General features: G+C 39.2%; 2 long non-coding RNA genes across 2 annotated transcripts; one reads left to right on the top strand and one right to left on the bottom strand.

Moving 5' to 3' along the window:
• The first annotated feature begins 9,760 nt into the window (after positions 1-9,760).
• On the top strand, positions 9,761-10,960 carry LOC126335521 (uncharacterized). Its single transcript, XR_007564888.1, has 2 exons — positions 9,761-10,209; positions 10,298-10,960. It is a non-coding gene; the product is annotated as an uncharacterized LOC126335521 (long non-coding RNA).
• On the bottom strand, positions 10,299-12,688 carry LOC126335522 (uncharacterized). Its single transcript, XR_007564889.1, has 2 exons — positions 11,490-12,688; positions 10,299-11,379 (listed from the first exon to the last, which is right to left on the bottom strand). It is a non-coding gene; the product is annotated as an uncharacterized LOC126335522 (long non-coding RNA).
• Between the last annotated feature and the right edge of the window lie 9,557 nt (positions 12,689-22,245).

Raw genomic sequence — 22,245 nt, 5'->3', positions numbered from 1 at the left:
TTCTCGCTGCTGTCTACAGGCAGTCCTATCAAACTACTCTGTTTTGTGAAAGGTATTATACATGAATTTTCCGGTTCAAAAAATAATTTGCCAGTAGTGGAATGTATTCATCTGAAGCACCGGTAGATTCCATTTGATTGTTCAGAAAGGGCGGCCATCTGTCAGGTGCCATATGTCCAGCAACAAGTACGGTGCTTCCCCTACCACTCCCATGCACCACAGTGAAAAAAAAAAAAAAAAAGAAACCAGGTCATCGTTCACTTTTTTCCAGCGAAAACAAATCAGTACATTGTGTAGCGACCGACGTGTTAAGTGTTACTGACGTTCTAAGTGCAAAATAAATTCTAGTTTTTGTGTGAGAATACTATGCCGTGCTGAAAAAAGCTAGTTCAAAGTCTACTCATATAAGGCAGTGGCTGCAAGATTTTCCGCATTATACAACAGACAGGAAAATTATTTTCTGCCAAGCATGCAACAAGGACGTTAGTTGATGTTTTTCTTAATCTTCTTATTTTCCTGTGACTTTGGATTCTTTTTTATTGCTATCCTTTAGTAATACGAAATACTCTTTATTTGCGATTCTAAACTGCATATCCTTTTTCTCTCATATTAGGTTTCGAGTGTTAATAAATCTCACTTAACTCAGCATGCAGATGGAATCGCACATAAAGCTAATGTTGAACGAAAAGTCAAAACTGAAGAAAACTCTTTTAACCAATAAATCTGGCGAATCCTCCAAAAAAACAAGTTCTGCAGTGATTTGTGTCATGCACTTGTGGCAGCAAACATCCCCTTTCGGAAACTAGAAAAACCTATTTTCAGAGGTTTTCTTGAGAAGTACTGCCATCAGTCTATTCCTGCAGAGTCAGCTTTACATAATAATTATGTAGATTTAGCTTTCAATGCTGCATTGCACAGAATCCGAGAAGATGTTGGAGAATCTTCTATAAGGGTTTCTGTGGATGAAACTACTGACAGTCTTGGCTGTTACATTGCAAACCTGATTATTGGCAAGCTAGATACAGATGCTCCATCCAGGGCTCATTTGATTTACTCAAAACAGCTTGCAAAAACTAACCAACAAACAATAGCACAGTTTGTGAACAATGGGCTTAAGGTGCTATTCTCAAACTGAGTGGATGAGAATAAGGTGCTTCTGGCCGTCACTGATGTTGCTGGTAGCAGCGTTTCAACTATTAAAAGTATTCTGCCCATTGATGCTGCATGTAACTTGTGTAGTGCGTGGGATCAACAGCGTAGCACAGCAAGTAAGGCTACAATTTGCTAAAGTAACTAAAGTAATATCTATGGTGAAGAAAATTTTTGTTAAGGCACCAACAAGAATACAGGCATTCAAAGAACAGCTTCCAGATGTTCCATTGTCGCCAGAGCCTGTTGTCACCCACTGGGGCACGTGGCTGATAGCAGCAGAATACTATAGTACGCATCTCTCAGCTGTCCAGAAGGTGGTTGAAAACACACCGAAGGATGCTGCATCCATAACTGCAGCAGTGCAGTTACTCAAAGATTCTTCTTTAAAACGGGACTTATCTTACATTAGGGCCCACTACACATTTATGGCAAGAATAATTTCACAATTAGAAGGCTCAGTGAGACTTATCTACGACAATACTTCTTTGCTTGAAGAAGTCAAAATGAAACTTCATGAAGCGCCAAGTGAAGTAGAGGAAAAAGTACGGGCAAAAATGCAAACGGTTTGGCAGAAGAACATTTGCCTGAAGGAGTTGTGTGCAGCTGCCGACATACTTAGTGGAAAATCAGCGCTACTGACTGCAGCATTCCTGTCGAAATGAAGTACGCCCCTGTCACATCTGTTGATGTAGAACGTTCTTTTTCAGCGTATAAATTGATTCTGACTGACAAGTGCCACAGTTTTTCACTAGAAAACCTAGAAAAGATTTCGGTTATTTATTGTGAAGCCAACTATGGTCAGAATATGTGAAACTACCATTGCCACATCTTTTTAATGGAGATCTTTATCTTGCAGGAACTCAAAACTATTTGGAGTTATGTTCAACATTAATGTTGTAGATTGCTGTGCTCTGTAACTGTGTAAATATTCATTCTCCTTGTTTCAATGACTAATAAGATGTTCGTACTGTCAACACTGTGTATTTTAATTAATTTTTATTTTCTATGCATCATTTTTATTAGAGCCTATTTTAGGTTTTATATAGCCTAAATTAACTACAAGGAGCCTATTTTAGGTTCCTAAAACACACTTTTTTACGACCTAAAAATCCGTGGTCTAGTGATGATACTGCAAATACTACTCTACCGGATGCACAAACACAGACAAAAATAACAGAAGCAACTGGACAACCCTTAAGATAGAAAACAACAGAGACTACAGTAAAAACAGTTAAGCAGCCATTAGATTCTCCAGCAGATAAAGAGTCACACAGCAACAAAAACAGTCTAGCAGCAATCGGTTTTTCCACCAGCAATAAACAAAAAGTCACCAACAGTAACCAAATCAGTCAACCCACCATCAGTCTCACAGGCAGAGATAAACAAGATGACACCTACAGCAGAGAAAACAGTGGTCAACAGAAGAACTGTTCCTCCTCCTCCCAGATTCAAGGATATTTTAGGAGCAGGAATGAAGAGGAAAAAGCCACCACCCAGTCAGCTACAGCAAGTAAGGTACAACCAAAAATTTCTCAACGCTGTTCAATACTTTCTGACTCTTATAATCAGCAAATTCACTTCCACAATGTACAAGGACTCAGACACAAATTAAGTGAAATAGAAATTTTAACAAATAGTAACAGTGAATTATCAAATATCCAAATACTATGTATTACAGAGCACTTTATGAACTGTTCTGAAATTGAATGTGTTATGATACCACAGTTGAATTTGATAAATCATTTCTCAAGGAAAAAATTCAGGGGTGGAGGGAGCTGCATATTTGTAAAAAACAATACTATTGCTCTACCACTGGACATATGCAACTCCCACAGCACTGAAAAAGCCATATAACTATCGGGCATAGAACTCACTGAACATTTTATTTACTTAATATCAGTATATTGATCACCCTCAGGCAACCTAAGCTGTTTCTGTAAGAACTTGGCCTTAGTATTAGAAAAACTAACAAAACGGAAATCCTACAGAATTTTAATCTGTGGCAATTTTAACATAGATTTCCTAGTAAAAGATAAGAAAATCAAATGGCTCTCAGCACTATGGGACTTAACATCTGAGGTCAACAGTCCCCTAGAACTTAGAACTACTTAAACCTAACTAACCTAAGTACATAAAAAAACTAACAAAACGGAAATCCTACAGAATTTTAATCTGTGGCAATTTTAACATAGATTTCCTAGTAAAAGATAAGAAAATCAAATGGCTCTCAGCACTATGGGACTTAACATCTGAGGTCAACAGTCCCCTAGAACTTAGAACTACTTAAACCTAACTAACCTAAGTACATAAAAAAAACTAACAAAACGGAAATCCTACAGAATTTTAATCTGTGGCAATTTTAACATAGATTTCCTAGTAAAAGATAAGAAAATCAAATGGCTCTCAGCACTATGGGACTTAACATCTGAGGTCAACAGTCCCCTAGAACTTAGAACTACTTAAACCTAACTAACCTAAGTACATCAAACACATCCATGCCTGAGGCAGGATTCTAACCTGCGAACGTAGCGGTCACACGGCTCTGACTGAAGCGCCTAAAACCGCATGGCCACACCTGCCGGATCACTTAGGATATTTGTTATTAATAACCCCCATTCCAGTTCAAAAATAACAGCAAAGTCCATAGCTACAACACTAGAAGGAAGGATGATCTTCACAATTCTGTGTTAAATCTGACTTCGGCACAGAAAAGGGTGAATTATACTGCCACAAAAATCTTTGGTCATTTGCCAAATAGCATCAAAAGTCTCACAGACAGACAACCAATATTTAAAAACAAATCAAAAGAATTTCTGAATGGCAACTCCTTCTACTCAATAGATGAATTATGTATGTATGTAAGACAGAAGTCTCCGCTTTATGCGTTGCATATGTGACTTGTACAGTTTTGGGAGGGGGAGGGGGGGGGGGTAGTTCATTTAATATTTGGTGCTGAATGGTGAGGCAGACTGTGAAGTACAATATTTCACATTAAATATGCTGCAGTGAGATATTTAAAAAAATGCATTTATGAACTTTTACATGAAACAATGTTTTTTTATTTTTTGTTTTGTTTTTTGCAGTTGTCCTGTTATTTGTTATCTCTCTCTCTCTCTCTCTCTCTTTTTCTATCCCTCTCTGTAAGTCTGCCTGTGTGTGTGTGTGTGTGTGTGTGTGTGTGTGTGTGAGAGAGAGAGAGAGAGAGAGAGAGAGAGAGAGAGAGAGAGAGAGAGAGAGAGAGAGAAGCTGTGTGTGGTGGACTGAATTTGAAATATAGAATTTATTTAGTAAATGAATATGCAAATACAAGTGTCTTTTATTATAAGCTTTAGCTGTAAATTTTGAAACATGAGCTAAAAAAAGACAAAAGATTTACTTTAAGGTTTGTGTGTATGTTTGAGACCTAATACTTTTTGGGAGTTGTTCAGTAACTTTTTTGGGATGAACACACTGTGTATATTGTGGTATTTAGTGGTGATGAACAATAATATCTCACATAAATGTTGATGTGGTGAGATATAAACAAATATTTATGAGCACAGGTGTGTGTGTGTGTGTGTGAGGTGTGTGTGTGTGTGTGTGTGTGTGTGTGTGTGTGTGTGTGTGTGTGTGGTGCAGTTTAGGTGTTGGCAGTTTTTGCAAGACATGTTGCTTTCAGTAACATCATGATGAACTATGGGTAATGAAGAAGATCAGTCAAGAGCAAGATGTTCATTCCACTAGCATTAATTTAAACTATGCTTTTAGGTTCCTGCCTAAATGCAACCTCAAAAATCTTCATATATTCTTAGAAAACCAAGAAGAATTTCTGACAAGGAAGACTTACAAATATGATTGTCCATCTTCACTCCTCATCGTTTTGTTGTAACACAGTGGTTGTTGTTATGGTCTTCAGTCTGGAGACTGGTTTGTTGCAGCTCTCCATGCTACTCTATCCTGTACAAGCCTTTTCATCTCCGAATAAGTACTGCTACCTACATCCTTCTGAATCTGCTTACTACATTCATCCTTTGGTCTCCCTCTCCATACTTCCCTCCAATACTAAATTGGTGATCCTTTGATGCCTCAGGACGTGTACTACCGAGCTATCCTTTCCTCTAGTTGTGCAACAAATTCCTCTTCCCCCCAATTCTATTCATTAGTTACATGATCTACCCATCTAATTTTCAGTATTCTTCAGTAGCACCACATTTCTAAAGCTTCTATTCCCTTCTTGTCTAACTGTTTATTGTCCATGCTTCACTTCCATGCATGGCTACACACCATACAAATACTTTCAGAAAAGACTACCAGACAATTCAATCTATACTCGATATTAACAAATTCCTTTTCTTCAGAAACGCTTTTCTTGCCGTAGCCAGTCTACATTTTATATCCTCTTTACTTCGACCATCATTAGTTATTTTACTCCCCAAACAGCATAACTCATTTGCTACTTTAAGTGTCTAATCTAATCCTCTCAGCTTCCCCTGATTCAATGTGACTACTTTCCATTACTTCGTTTTGCTTTTGTTGATGTTCATCGTATATCCTCCTTTCAAGACACTCTCCATTCCATTCAATTGCTCTTCCAGGTCCTTTTCCGTCTCTGACAGAATTACAATGCCATTGGTAAACATCAAAGTTTTTATTTCTTTCCATGGATTTTAATTCCTACTACGATTTTATTTATTTATTTATTATTATTATTATTTTTTTTTTTGCTCAATATGCAGATTGAATAACATGGGGGAGAGACTACAGCCCTGTCTCACTCCCTTCTCAACCATTGCTTCCCTTTCATGTCCCTTGACTCTTATATCTGCCATCTGATTTCTGTACAAGTTGTAAATAACATTTCCCTCCCTGTATTTGATCCAGCCACATTCAGAATTCGTAATAGAGTATTCCAGTCAACATTGTCAAAAGCTTTCTCTAAGTCTGCAAATGCTAGAAATGTAGGTTTGCCTTTCTTTTACCTATCTTCTAAGATAAGTCGTAGTTGTCAGTATTGCCTTGCATGTTTCAACATTTCTCCGGAATCCAAACTGATATTCCCCAAAGTCAGCTTCTACCAATTTTTCCACTCGTCTGTACAGAATTCATGTTAGTATTTTGCAACTGTGACTTAATAAACTGATAGTTTGGTAATTTTCACACCCGCTTTCTTTGGGATTGGTATTATTACAGTCTCTTTGAAGTCTGGAGGTATTTCGCCTGTCTCATACATTAGACAGAAGTGTTTTGCCATGGCTGGCTCTCACACAGCTATTAGTAGTTCAAATGGAATGTTGTCTACTCCCGGGGCCTCATTTCAACTTAGGTCTTTCAGTGGTCTGTCAAATTCCTCAGCTGGTAGGGGTGGCTAAGCAGTTCTAGGCGCTACAGCCTGAACTGTGCGACCACTGCGGTTGCAGGTTTGAAAGCTGCGTCGGGCATGGATATGTGTGATGTCCCTAGGTTAGTCAGGTTTACACAGTTCTAAGTTCTAGGGGACTGATGACCACAGAAGTCCCATAGTGCTGAGAGCCATTTGAACCGTTTCAAATTCCTCAAACAGTAACATACCTCCCATTTCATCTTCAATTACGTCCTCTTCCATTTCCATAATATTGCCCTCTAGTACATTGCCCTTTTATAGACCCTTTATATACTCCTTCCACATTTCTGTTTTCTCTTCTTTGCTTAGGAGAGGTTTTCCACCAGAGCTCTTGATATTCATACAGGTGGTGCTCTTTTCACCAAAGGTCTCTTTAATTTTCGTGTAGGCAGGCAACATTATATACATGTAATGTCTTGTAGAAGCTACTGATACTTAAAGTGCATTTAATCGAATGTCAAGTACATTATACAGTCTGGTTCTCTTGTACTGAACGTATATTCACAGCTACTCTCTCTCTCTCTTTCTCTCATACACACACACACTTAAAGTATGCTGTAGTAAAATACAAAACATTGTTTGCAAATATCTGTGTGCATCAAGCAATTTAATGGCGAGACTGCACGATACTAATTGATAAACAAAATAGTAGTGAAGGATAAAACAATTATTTAAGAGTATCATTGTGAGTGCTACCATACAGTACAGTGTGTTGTTAAACTGTATTAATCAAACTCTTTTGAGGCCAAAGGACTGAAGTAATTTTAAGATAATACAATTACTGAGAGTAATATGTTTTAGTGTCAAGAGAAAATAATAATCAACGACCAGTAACATCATTTGTATTTCTGGGAAGCGGTAATGGCTAGTACGCTAGGTCGGTGCATGCCGAGCTGGGCCACTTGAGGGATTTTTTTTACAGACCTTGACTTGAGGGCTGTTTTTCGGCCGTAGCGCTACAACGCTGACGTCGTCAAAGCTGAAAACACGCCCAGGCCAGTATCTTTAGTCGGTCGTAGCAAAACTTCCTTCCTTAGAAATCTTGACAATGCCGTGACTGGACAGGACGGCCATTGTGGATTTTTTTGATTATTCTATATACATAACAGCATTTACTTAATTTTTTATGAAGCCCTTCTATTGTTTATCGCATTCAATGTGCTCAACTAACCAAATTTCTAAAAAATTAATGCTTGAAGTTCGTAGTATTTTCTGTTCGCCCAACTTCACCATTATATTAGGGATTACTTTATTTGATGTGTGCCTGAAATTAACCAATAGGACCACAACGTTTTCTTTTCATCAACGAACATACCGGTACTGTTATCTCTAAACCACTGAACTACTTTTCAGTTGTTATTTCTATTTTTTCTGAGTTAGTCACATTCTGAGAATCAACAACGAGACTAGTATTATCAGCTTGTGTTAAATAACTTGGTAAGCCATTTACAAATATCAACAACAGTAGTGTTCCCAATATCAATCCTTGGGGTACTTCATGAGTAACTTTTTCATATCCAAAAAAAAAAAAAAAAAAAAAAAAAAAAAAAACCGCTATTGCCGCAGATTGATGGACCATGACGCAAACTGCTTCCTCATTAGTTTTTCTCGATTTTTGTAGACTAACGTACAATTTTGGTTACTGCTGTACTGGTGACACACTGCTGTACTAATTTGGTGTAATCTACGTACAACCGTCCACTACTTTATGGGGTAAAAAGTGAAAAATCCAAAACACCAACTCCAAATGTTTAAATATACGTATGACAAATTTCATTCTCCTTGGACAACACACACACCCTGGTTTTCTCCGACCAACATTTCACAAGCATTTTGCTTTTTTTCTTCATATTACAGAAGACCATGTGACATGTCTATACCGACTACAAACAAAGTAGCCATACTTTAAGCCCGGTCCACACGCAACGATCTGTCCGAGCAGACATCGGCGCAGATGTCTGTACATGCAAAAGATCGCTGCAAATGTGGTGTGTTCACACGACACAAACCCCAATCCCTGTACTCGCCCACCATCTGTCGGAGTAGAAAAGAAATCAGTGGCGAGAGACTACGCTTCCCGTAAACGCCAAAAATTTAATTCAGTTATTCTGAAATATAGAAATCGAGGAAGTTCTGCTGTGGTCTGTGTTCGTAACTTGTGTTGCAAAAAGCATTCAGACCAACCGCAGGAAACAGGAAAGCGGTCAAAATGGTGTAGACAGTGGCTGCTAAAGAGAAAGCAGTTTTCTCACGTAAATTTACTGCGAGATTTTCAGGATGAACCTTAAGAAAGCCAAGCAGATCAAAATACTATAACGTTGGCTGGTATACTTGATATACTCCTACACCAGATCTTCTAGATTTCCGAACTTTGGATAACTCTTTTCGGTAAACAGTTCGCAACGATTTTTTTTTATTACTGTTTCTCTGTTTGCCGAGGCGTCAACTACCCGCAATTTTTCAATTAGAGCATTGTATGGTGCTGTCTTTTTGTCTTGGTCACTATATTCTTTACTTTAATCTTCCACATACATGGGTAGTTTCTACATATTTCAATGAATTCACTAACAAACTCTCGAGAACACTGACGAGTTATCAGCCGTTTTAATGCCCTGTGTGCACAAATTCAAACACTAGACTGAGCAAACAGCTCTTTCGCGCCAGATTTGCGGCGATTTCCTGTCCACACGCTACAACTCGTCTGCGCAGATGTGGTTTGAACCCACAGATTTGAGAGGTTTCGCTCAAATCTCCAACTCCAACTTCCAGGTTTGCACACAACTCACGTTGGTGCGAATCTTCTGTCCACACGCAACGATCTGTCTGCGCAGATATGTTGTGCGCAGACAGATCGCTGCGTGTATAAGGGCCTTTAGATAGGTATATTCTACAGTCTTACTATCTTTGCCACTATGAAATGAATGGATATTTTTGAAGCTGCACATTTCAGTTGCCTTTTAACAATTTGCTACTAGGAATGACTGCACTAGATGGACAACGGCAAACTTATGAAATTTTGCACAGATAATAACAGATTTCATTATTTATTCAGAATGCAATCAAACCGAGCATTACATCAGAGCACTCATAGAACACAAACCTTTTCTCCTTGCATATATTTCTCTTTGCCTCTGTAGCAACAACAGTCATTCAGTACTGCTATTGTTAAGAAACAAATTGTAAAAACACAACAAATACGTGTAATATTATTAGCTCTGAACTCCGCAGAAAGTATAAGCAAATGGCGTAGTCGCGTGATCACGTGACAATCCCAGCCTTAAATTGACAACATAACATGTGCAAAACGCTCAAAACTCCACAGGTACTTCTATTCTGTATTTGAAATGCATTGTTGAAATTCTTGACGTGTCGAAACGTGAAGCTACGGTCACTGTGAATTGACGTTAAATGTTAAACTACTACTAATTTCGATGCAGTTGGAAACCATATTGTGTGTTAGAAACCGAAGAAGTCATGCAGAGATTTCATTCTTCGAACAAATTCGCTGCATTCTGGAATGATGATGTATAAGTGGCTTTTCTTTATATATGCTCTTTGGGATCCCGCTGAAAATGTGAACTATGGATCAGGTGCTGTCAAACATGTATAAGGGTATGATGATGCAATTTTTTTGTGTCATCTACATGTGTTGTTTTACCTGCTGCCCATAGGAATTATGCTGTTGCCATGGTTACTGTGTGAGTTAACATGGAACATCACAGCCGTAGACATGGAATGTTTATAAGTCGGATTGAACTGCACGATGTTCAGTGTTGTTTGTTGCAGATTTGGAAGTGGCGTACGTTTTGATACAGTCGTCGTACAATGTTGAGCCCGAAGGCATAGACAGTAATCACTAATGTCATCACTTGGTGGAGCTTTTAAGCGGAGTTTGCTTTTCCTCATAAAGTTGGCCTGGGACTCGCGATTCCGCCTGCCTGTCATAATAACAGTTGGTTTTATGGTACTAGATGTGAGAATGCAGCTGGAAATAAACGTTGATGTTGATGCTCGTAATATGCCTGCTGATTCTGATGATGACTCTGACGAAGAGGAAGATGACGATGATGATGATGACGACGACGACGACGATGATGACGACGAGGATGAGGAGGAGGAGGAGGATTAATGTGTTAGCAACATGTAGGACGTACCTGATGATATTTGTGAAATCAGCAAATGTGAATTGTAGGACCCAGTGTCTAATGGTGAGCTAGCATGTATAACATATAATACGGATACGTTATGCCACTATACTTTTATTCATGCCCTCTGCCATTATTTCAAACCGTAAGTCCTACGTATAAATATTTGTGTTTGCCCATTTAAGCTCAAACGAAGTTGTTACTGCATTGCGTCATAATAAGGACAAGATGAATTGCATTACCTCACCAGGACATTTTTAATGACATTAATAGATTCAATTTTATTAATGTTGTGTTGATCGTCGCATGTTCTCTCTTCGGTAAATGGAAATATAAAAAAAGGAGAATACTTATTTTAGTCTTACGTCTGTCGCTTTAATAAAGTTAGCAGCGTTCATATGATGTAACATATGAGAACTGTATGACAGATGATCAGGTCGAAACAGTTTCATGCACTGTTGTGATTCTTTTATTTATACTCAATCTGTGCATAAGTTTAATTAAGTAATAAATCATAACCCAACTGAAATGTGCTAAGTACTTTTATTACATTCTGTAACTAACAATAATCTGTCTTGGCTTTAAACGTATTTTTGCATTTGGTAAAAGTGACAAATCCTGTTTTAATTTTGAAAGTCTACCAGCTTCTTCGATAACTTGCTGCAGTGCATGGATAATTGCACAACACCCAGTTACCAATAGTAACTATCTTGCGGTAATAACCTGGAAAATTAGTAGCGTACTAGGCACCAGAAGCCGTGATATGAGCTATAATACTTGACTCAGATGTGTACTCATTGGTCACCAGAAGCAACACTTCATGTGGTAATAACCTGGAAAATTAGTAGCGTACTAGGCGCCAGAAGCAATGATATGAGCTATAATACTTGAATCAGATGTATACTCCTTGGTCACCAGATGCAACACTTCATGGTTATTACATGAGTTTTGTAGCACAAAAGTAAAGCATATTATTTCCATGTTCGTCCACTTCAGCGTCACCGTCTTGTATTGTGAATACAATGTGTCATGAGTGAAGATTAATATATCAGTGTTGATCTCATGTTTCATATTTCTTTCTGTATTTCTCACATAATTCAGTACTTAATATGATAATTTTAGGAGTAGGGAAACAATCATTGATAGGGATTAATTGTATATGAAATGAGTGAGTTGCCAAAACAAAAAAGGAACTTTGAAATGTAGTTTAATTTTAAATTTTTGAATGCTCATTTCGTAGTTTTAGCAGTTATGTGTAACAGTGTTGTTACTGACTTACTGAACATCGGTAGTAGCATAAAGAGCCACATAAAGATTGATACTTTAAATAGTTTGTACTGTTCAAACTGCCTTCAGCTATAATTTAAAGAATATATATTTCTTTCTAATACTCTCTTTATTTCCTGTCAGTATGCCTACTATTAAGGAAGGTCATCAGATGTTAATTTGTGCATGTAGGTATAATTTGGATGTTTGTGGCAAATTTCAATGTTTAACTCATAAAGTGACAGAAACAATAACAACTAACTTGCGGTAATAACCTGGGAAATTAGCAGCGCACTATGCATCAGAAGCCATGATATTATAAATGGACACAAAAAATATTTAACTTTAAGATATGTTATATTTTGGCTGTGTGTTTTTCTCCCTTCCGCGTAAATCGAATTTGTTATATTTAGTAGGTGTTATTTTAAAACTACAGCAAGTACATTACGATAGACTTCATAGTTTAAGGGAATGAATGTGCAGTGAGGTTGCCATTAGTATCCACCCTGGGTTATGCGTGAATAATTACATTCCAGGTATTCATTGTATAACACGTTTAGAAAAAGTGACATTGTCCCACGTGTTACTGCATGTGGTACCATTGAATAGATGTATGTAGTATCGGTTGATTTTATTGTGCTCTCCTAACCAGACATTGGCATCATGCTCAGAAGTAATGTTGGTGAACTTGTTTGTTGTAATAGATATATAATATGTGGTTTCCAGTTTTAACTTCTCATCAATATGCACACCCAGATATTCTGAACATTCCGTTTTTTATAGTTCCTTGCTGCCATACACTATCGTTATTCATGTAAGTATTGTTATTGTTGTTTTATCATCACCACCACCACCACCACCACCACCACCAACAACAACAACAACAACAACAACAAATCTAACACAAGCTGTCGGAAAAAAAAGATAATTTTTGTGAATATTTCAGTTATCACTATTTCTCTTAGAGCATCTCTGCTGTGCTTGGATTATGATGCTTGCATCTGCCAAGTGAACTGCACTTTTCCTCCTTGATCAGTATAGTATAGGTCTTTTATAGAAACCAAAAGTGGAATGTATCCAGTATCCTGTGAAACACTGATAATGAATTTCTCCCAAGTTAGATTTACTGAGCTATCTGATATGACACTCAATTTCAATCTGTTACCAAATGAACCAGTTACTATGTGTAATTTGACTGGGATTTATTGGCATAGTCCATATCAATTCAGGCAGGCTAGGAAAAAATCTAATCTTCATAGTCTCCGATATTATTTAGCAAATGTTAAAATGAAGGACTAATTAAGGAATTCATATTTTTTTTGTTTTCTCCAAAAAAAAAAAAAAAAAAAATTCTGCTCCAAGGTACAAGCCTCCAATAATGACAGTGCACATACCATTTTGAAGATGCGAATTTTGGAAAAAATCTTAAAATGCTGTATCTCTGGAACAGTTCTAGATTTTTTGTTAGTGTTGTTTTTATTTGAAAGATAATTGCTTTATGATTACAAAGAAATCCTCCATTTGGACTTATCTGTCAAAGCTCTATTTTACTATAGCATTCTGAACTTTTTTTATAATGTGTGTGTGTCTATATATATATATATATATATATATATATATATTTCAGGAATGCCAATCCATAATTTTTTTTCTCCTGTAGGTTGGTACCATACAGTCCCTGAAAAGGAGAGCTTCCACTTTTATGTTGAACAGGTTTTATAAGCAACTTAAATTTTCACCATACATAAAAACTGTTTTATTAATACATTATCACATAACATGCTCATAAAAATCAAAACCTAGCCTCGTTTAACACAATTTAATTTTGAAAGATGAGTAAGAGACTCATTTTTCAAGCATTTTACATGGTTCCAAAATGTACGTGAAAGGTCAAAAGACTTAAAGGTTTCAGTTCATACAACTTCTGTGCGCTCTGTTTTGTACTGGCTAATTAGCCAGTCAGTGAACAAAAAATATGTTCCACTTCTTCGGTATCTTCCTTCGACATAGAGTAATGTCGTCCTGTTGAACCACTAAAAGCTGGAGCACTTACAGTCTTCAAAACATTGTGAACAGGAAGTGAGCACTGATGGCGTTGTTGCTGTCCTTGAGCTGGAAACCTATATCCAGCAGGTGGTCAATGTGGTTGCATAAATTTCACTAAAATTTCGCTTAACTTATAACTGGTGTCAATAAACTCTGCAATCCACCAGTCACGGTCATACATACACTCCACGAGCATCCCCCTTCTCAGGTTGTGAATCTGAATATTATCCTGCTGTTTCTGAGGTGTTGGCTGAGCAAACGAAATTTCTTCTTTCTTGCTCATTAAAGTGCATGCAACATGAGTTTGCCAATTGCTTTGAGTCCAAAAATGTGGCTTCTGAATTCCTTTCACAGGAATAGTTTGTATGGATCATTCTTCATTTTTCTGCTCATGGAATTCTTCAATTTCCTCTTCGGACAAAAGAATGAGGGCTATGGATGTGTAAGATTTCACGACTCTAGTAAAATCCTCAGCATTCTGAACTGCAGCTGTATTTGATCTGGAAAGATTGTTTTGTAGCATGGTGCTTCAGCAGGCCTCCTACACCACCACCACAAGGCCCCTTCCTGTGACCACTAGCACTGTATACGCAGTCAGTTGGCACAAGTGACTTACTTAATTCAAACAGCTGGTGACGATTTTTAAAATGACTAGGGTCGCCATCAGAAATAATGATCATCTTCTGTGCCCCTGTTTGCAGTTGAAGAATTTTGCACATTGCTACCAAAGCATGAGCTGAGTCTTGTCCTGTGTCATCACTTATAACTGCATCACTTGTGGTCTTGTTTTGAAAATTCGTCACTCCTGTAAAAATTGAAACCATTGTACTTGTTGTGGGAGAATTACAGACCAGTTCTCAGCAAAATAACAGTGAAGCACTAAACATAGTTCTTCAACCTGTACACACCCTTCCACTTTTGCATTGTGGTGTTGTTACAATTTCTTCAGATGTTGGTGTTGTACTGCTTCCATTGACTATTTACCAAGTTCATCAATGAAACTAACAAAGGCAACAGTTTTCTTAATTAGTTTATTTTCCTCCCGTGTCGCATATGTAATTTCTGCAGTTATGTGCTACGTCTTGCAGGCCAAGTGTGTGTGAAGACAGTCCTCCCTTTCCAGTGCAGTCACCACCTTCTTGAAACAAAGTACCTTGCGTTACGTCACAGACTACTAATGACTTCACATGCCCAACTAAGGTGTCATATGTCACATGCTCCAGTAAGTTCTTCAAAGTTACCACATGCAAGTTCAAAATCCGCGGTACACAGATAAACAGGCATCGCTAGGTATTTATTTATTGCAAGACCTATCCGTAAATCCAGTTCTGTGTGTTAACGCATGGATGTCGAACGAGTCAAAAACATTTAGTTCATTATTACGTTAGTTTCCATAAGAACAATAAACAAAGACAAGTTGAAAACACAATCGGTGGGATTAAGTTACACTCACTAGCAGAGTTCCAGATACAACATTCTGATTTTGTCCAAACAATTTTTTACAGATCACCAATTAATCTGATTAATGCAGCAAGATATATTTGGACAGGAATATACAATAGTATTTGGGAGACAAAATTAGGCTTCTCTGCTATACAATTCTTCTAGAGGATAGAAACTTTTTTCAAGCAAGAACTCCTTTAGCTTATTTTTAAACAGTACTTTTTTTATCTCCCTGCCGCCGTTGGATAAGCAGCTGCAGCAGCAAGTCGTATAACCCTAGCTTACTTATTTGTTAGATAGTTTAATTAATTTCTTTGCGTGTTTTTGGGTACTTGCATTGTTTAATTCATATATTTAGGGCGTATTATAGTATTGGTCAGTTGTAGCATCGCGCTTTAGTGTTTACTTCGTAGATTCTTATTTAAATTGCGTGTGAGTTTCGTATAGGAGGTGCAATTTCGAGTTTTAGTTACTGTAATCGTAAGTTCAGCAGATTGTAGTGCAGTCGTTAGGTATTTGTACAGGTTAGTTGATACATTCTTTTCGTGTTCCGCTTGCGTTATCTAGGCACGGACTCGTGTTTCGGTAACTGTTGTTAAACATCGATTAGAATGGACAGGGACTGCGATTGCTGTGTTCGGATGAGGGCTGACTTGGCATCCCTTCGCTCACAGCTGCAATCGGCGCTGACTTCGGTCACGCAGCTTGAGGCTGTTGCCAATGGGCACCACTGTGGGGAGCCGGACTCGGGTATCACGGGGATGTCAACCTCGTCCCGTCTGTCCCCAGACCGGTCTGCTGCTGTGGTTGCCCCGGTTGCTGCCCGCAGTGGGGCTGAGCCCTCGCCTGTGGTTGATTGGGAGGTCGTTCCAAGGCGTGGCAGGCAGCGAAAGGCGTCCCCGGAGGCTGATCAGAAAGCCTCCCCGGTGCGTCTGACAAACCGATTTCAGGCACTGTCTCTGGCTGAGCCAGATGCAGCTGCCTGTCCTGTTTCAGAGGATCATTCTCAGCCTTCAAGGTCCGGGCAATCGCAGAGGGTGGGCTTACTGGTAGTTGGGAGCTCCAATGTTAGGCGCGTAATGGGGCCCCTTAGGGATACGGCGGCTAAGGAGGGGAAGAAATCCAGTGTGCACTCCGTGTGCATTCCGGGAGGAGTCATTCGTGATGTGGAAAGGGTCCTTCCGGATGCCATGAAGAGCACAGGGTGCAGCCAGCTGCAGGTGGTGGCACATGTCGGCACTAATGACGTGTGTCGCTTTGGATCTGAGGAAATTCTCTCTGGATTCCAGCGGCTATCTGATTTGGTGAAGGCTGCCGGTCTTGCTTACGAGATGAAGGCAGAGCTCACCATCTGCAGCATCGTTGACAGAACCGACTGCGGACCTTTGGTGCAGAGCCGGGTGGAGGGTCTGAATCAGAGGCTCAGACGGTTTAGCGACCGTATTGGCTGCAGATTCCTTGACTTGCGCCATAGGGTGGTGGGGTTTCGGGTTCCGCTGAATAGGTCAGGAGTTCACTACACTCAGCTGGCGGCTACATGGGTAGCGGAGGCTGTGTGGCGTGGACTGGGTGATTTTTTAGGTTAGAAGGCCTCGGGAAAGTGCGGGATGGGCTGCAATGTCAAAGAGTGCTTGGCAATTACAGGACGTGCTTGGATCAAGGAACAGTCGGAATTATAGTTGTAAATTGTTGTAGTTGCGCTGGAAAAGTCCCTGAGCTTCAAGCGCTAATAGAAAGCACAGAAGCTGATATCGTTATAGGTACAGAAATCTGGCTAAAGCCTGAAATAAGTTCAGCAGAAATTTTTACGAAGTCTCAGACAGTGTTCAGGGAAGATAGATTAGGCAGAATTGGTGATGGAGTGTTTGTGTCTGTCAGTAGTGGTTTATCTTGTAGTGAAGTCGAAGTAGATACTTTGTGCGAATTGGTGTGGGTGGAGGTTATACTTAACAGCCGAATTAAGTTAATAATTGGCTCCTTCTACCCACCCCCAGACTCCGATGATACAGCTGCGGAACAGTTCAGAGAAAGTTTGAGTCTCGTAACAAATAAATACCCTACTCATACGGTTATAGTTGGTGGGGACTTCAACCTACCCTCGGTATGCTGGCAAAAATACTTGTTCAAAACCGGTGGTAGGCAGAAAACGTCTTCCGAGATTGTCCTAAATGCATTCTCCGAAAATTATTTCGAGCAGTTAGTCCACGAACTCACGCGAATTGTAAATGGTTGCGAAAACACACTTGAACTCTTGGCCACAAACAATCCAGAGCTGATAGAGAACATCATGACTGATACAGGGATTAGTGATCACAAGGTCGTTGTAGCTAGGCTCAATACCATTTCTTCCAAATCCATCAGAAACAAACGCAAAATAATTTTATTTAAAAAAGCGGATAAAGTGCCACTAGAAGCCTTCCTAAAAGACAATTTCCATTCCTTCCGAACTGACTATGCGAATGTAGACGAGATGTGGCTCAAATTCAAAGATATAGTAGCAACAGCAATTGAGAGATTCATACCTCATAAATTGGTAAGAGATGGAACGGATCCCCCGTGGTACACAAAAAAGGTCCGAACGCTGTTGCAGAGGCAACGGAAAAAGCATGCGAAGTTCAGAAGAACGCGAAATCCCGAAGAGGGGCTAAAATTTACAGACGCGCGAAATTTGGCACGTACTTCGATGCGAGATGCCTTTAATAGGTTCCACAATGAAACATTGTCTCGAAATTTGGTAGAAAATCCGAAGAAATTCTGGTCGTATGTAAAGTACACAAGCGGCAAGACGCAGTCAATACCTTCGCTGCGCAGTGCCGATGGTACTGTTATCGACGACTGTGCCGCTAAAGCGGAGTTATTGAACGCAGTTTTCCGAAATTCCTTCACCAGGGAAGACGAATGGAATATTCCAGAATTTGAAACACGAACATCTGCTAGCATGAGTTTCTTAGAAGTAGATACCTTAGGGGTTGCGAAGCAACTCAAATCGCTTGATACGGGCAAGTCTTCAGGTCCAGATTGTAAACCGATTAGGTTCCTTTCAGATTACGCTGATACTATAGCTCCCTACTTAGCACTCATATATAACTGCTCGCTCACCGATAGATCTGTACCTACAGATTGGAAAATTGCGCAGGTCGCACCAGTGTTCAAGAAGGGTAGTAGGAGTAATCCATTTAACTACAGACCTATATCATTGACGTCGGTTTGCAGTAGGGTTTTGGAGCATATACTGTATTCAAACATTATGAATCACCTCGAAGGGAACGATCTATTGACACGTAATCAGCATGGCTTCAGAAAACATCGCTCTTGTGCAACGCAGCTAGCTCTTTATTCGCACGAAGTAATGGCCGCTATCGACAGGGGATCTCAAGTTGATTCCGTATTTGTAGATTTCCGGAAAGCTTTTGACACCGTTCCTCACAAGCAACTTCTAATCAAGCTGCGGAGCTATGGGGTATCGTCTCAGTTGTGCGACTGGATTCGTGATTTCCTGTCAGGAAGGTCGCAGTTCGTAGTAATAGACGGCAAATCATCGAGTAAAACTGAAGTGATATCAGGTGTTCCCCAGGGAAGCATCCTGGGACCTCTACTGTTCCTGATCTATATAAATGACCTGGGTGACAATCTGAGCAGTTCTCTTAGGTTGTTCGCAGATGATGCTGTAATTTACCGTCTAGTAAGGTCATCCGAAGACCAGTATCAGCTGCAAAGCGATTTAGAAAAGATTGCTGTATGGTGTGTCAGGTGGCAGTTGACGCTAAATAACGAAAAGTGTGAGATGATCCACATGAGTTCCAAAAGAAATCCGTTGGAATTCGATTACTTGATAAATAGTACAATTCTCAAGGCTGTCAATTCAACTAAGTACCTGGGTGTTAAAATTACGAACAACTTCAGTTGGAAGGACCACATAGATAATATTGTCGGGAAGGCGAGCCAAAGGTTGCGTTTCATTGGCAGGACACTTAGAAGATGCAACAAGTCCACTAAAGAGACAGCTTACACTACACTCGTTCGTCCTCTGTTAGAATATTGCTGCGCGGTGTGGGATCCTTACCAGGTGGGATTGACGGAGGACTTCGAAAGGGTGCAAAAAAGGGCAGCTCGTTTTGTATTATCGCGTTATAGGGGAGAGAGTGTGGCAGATATGATACACGAGTTGGGATGGAAGTCATTACAGCATAGACGTTTTTCGTCGCGGCGAGACCTTTTTACGAAATTTCAGTCACCAACTTTCTCTTCCAAATGCGAAAATATTTTGTTGAGCCCAACCTACATAGGTAGGAATGACCATCAAAATAAAATAAGAGAAATCAGAGCTCGAACAGAAAGGTTTAGGTGTTCGTTTTTCCCGCTCGCTGTTCGGGAGTGGAATAGTAGAGAGATAGTATGATTGTGGTTCGATGAACCCTCTGCCAAGCATTTAAATGTGAATTGCAGAGTAGTCATGTAGATGTAGATATTACTTGGAAGTGCATTGAAGATTTTTATACTTGTGTATTTCACTCCTTTTTGCACCAGGGACAGATTTTTCAGGTCATGGTGTGTCACATTTCCTCCTCCTGTTATGGTAATGGAACATTTCATTTGTTTCATATTGAGAAGGATTGTAAAACATGAATGTCATGGTTGAAAAGATATATTGTGAAGTAGTGATTAGGCTCTCATGTATAATGTTTATTTCCTGTGGACTTTTGTGACGAAAATGGAAATGAATACAATTAGTTTTGCTGAGGTTTATTGATAAAGAATTTACTGTGAATCAGTTCAGAACATCCTCAAGTGAATGGTTGGCATTTAATTCTAGATCAGAGGATATCTTACTATCTATCACAATACTTGTTTCATCTGCAAACATTGTAAAATAGCTTGCTTTGATATATATATACACACACACACACACAAAGATGATGTGACTTACCAAACAAAAGCGCTGGCAGGTCGATAGACACACAAACATACACACAAAATTCTAGCTTTTGCAACCAACGGTTGCTTCTTCAGGAAAGAGGGAAGGAGAGGGAAAGACGAAAGGATGTGGGTTTTAAGGGAGAGGGTAAGGAGTCATTCCAATCCCGGGAGCAGAAAGACTTACCTTAGATGGGGAAAAAGGACAGGTGTACACACACACACACACTCTCTCTCTCTCTCTCTCTCTCTCTCTCTCTCTCTCTCTCTCTCTCTCTCTCTCACACACACACACACACACACACACACACACACACACACACACAAGCAGACATTTCTAAAGGCAAAGAGTTCGAGCAGAGATGTCAGTCGAGGCAGAAGTACCTTTCCTCTTTCCTGAAGAAGCAACCGTTGGTTGCGAAAGCTAGAATTTTGGGTGTATGTTTGTGTGTGTGTATCGACCTGCCAGCGCTTTTGTTTGGTAAGTCAAATCATCTTTGTTTTTAGATATATTTTTCCCATGTGAAATGTTTCCCTCTATTATATATAATAGAAAGAAACTTCCACATGAGAAAAATATATTAAAAACAAAGATTCCAAGACTTACCAATCGGGAAAGTGCCGGTAGACAGGCACAATAAAATAACACACACACACACACACACACACACACACACACACACACACACACACACACACGTGTGTGTGTGTGTGTGTGTGTGTGTGTGTGTGTGTGTGTGTGTGTGTGTGTGTGTGTGTGTGTGTGTGTGTTGTTTTATTGTGCCTGTCTACCGGCACTTTCCCACTTGGTAAGTCTTGGAATCTTTGTTTTTGACTTACCAAGCGGGAAAGCGTCAGTAGATAGGCACAATGAATAAAACACACAAACACACACACAGAATGTCTTTTTGTTGAGGCATTCCAAAATGTTATTTGTTGTAAACAAAAGTATTGCTTCGGTTGTGGAGATATCTTTCCTGAATACAAACTGGTTTTTTCTAATTATTTCATGTTTTTCTAGGTAACTGACTATTCTGGCTTATATTAGTTTTTCGAGAACTTTGAAAAATGTAGTCAAAAGAGAGATAGGCTGATAGTTTGTAACATCTGAGACATTGCCTCTTTTGTAGAGGGGCTTTACGATAGCGTATTTCATCGTTTCTGAGAAGATACTTTGTTTGAGAGAGGCATTGACTATATGAGGTAGGACTTCACTAAACTCATTGCAGCAGGCTTTTAGAAATTTGCTAGAGTGTTGTCAATACCAGTTGAATTTTTTGCTTTTAAAAATTTTTTTACTGTTGTAGGGGCTATACCTATCTGCTATATGGAGTTTGGGAAGTGACATTTCAGTATTTTTAATGCTTCTTCTAAGGAGCCATTGTGTCCTGCTTTCTCATCAACACTTAGAAAATGCTCATTGAAAATTTTTGCCACAGTATTTTGATTTTGTACTTGTCTATTTTCATTGTTGAGAACAATGTTTTGAGACCTACTGGGGCAATTTGCACCAGCCTCACTCTTTATCACTTCCCATACATTTTTGATTTTGTTACTAGATTTATTAATTTTTACTTCTGAATAATTTTGCTTAGTACTTTGCAGTATTTTTTTTATAGTGATTTAGCTGGGTGTGTTTGAATTTTTTGTGGCAATGTACAGTTCTCCATTTCCTTTTGCATGAAATCTTAATACCAGTGGTTACACAGGGCTTTTTGGTATGTTTTGTGGTTTGGATCTTGTATATACTTTTTGGGAAGGTGCTTTCAAATCTCAGTGCCACTTCATTACTGAAAACATTGTGCTTCGAATTGGCATTTTCTAAATTACACTTAGGGGCCCAGTGTGTGGCTTGGAGATATGATTTAAATATCTGGATAGTTTCTTCATTAACTGTCCTAACTGTTTTCCAACTGGGGC

Source organism: Schistocerca gregaria, chromosome 2, assembly GCF_023897955.1.
Source record: "Schistocerca gregaria isolate iqSchGreg1 chromosome 2, iqSchGreg1.2, whole genome shotgun sequence".
Classification (NCBI taxonomy): Eukaryota; Metazoa; Arthropoda; class Insecta; order Orthoptera; family Acrididae; genus Schistocerca; species Schistocerca gregaria.
The sequence above is the reverse complement of the archived record's forward strand: the minus strand, read 5'-3'. Positions and strand labels throughout refer to the sequence as shown.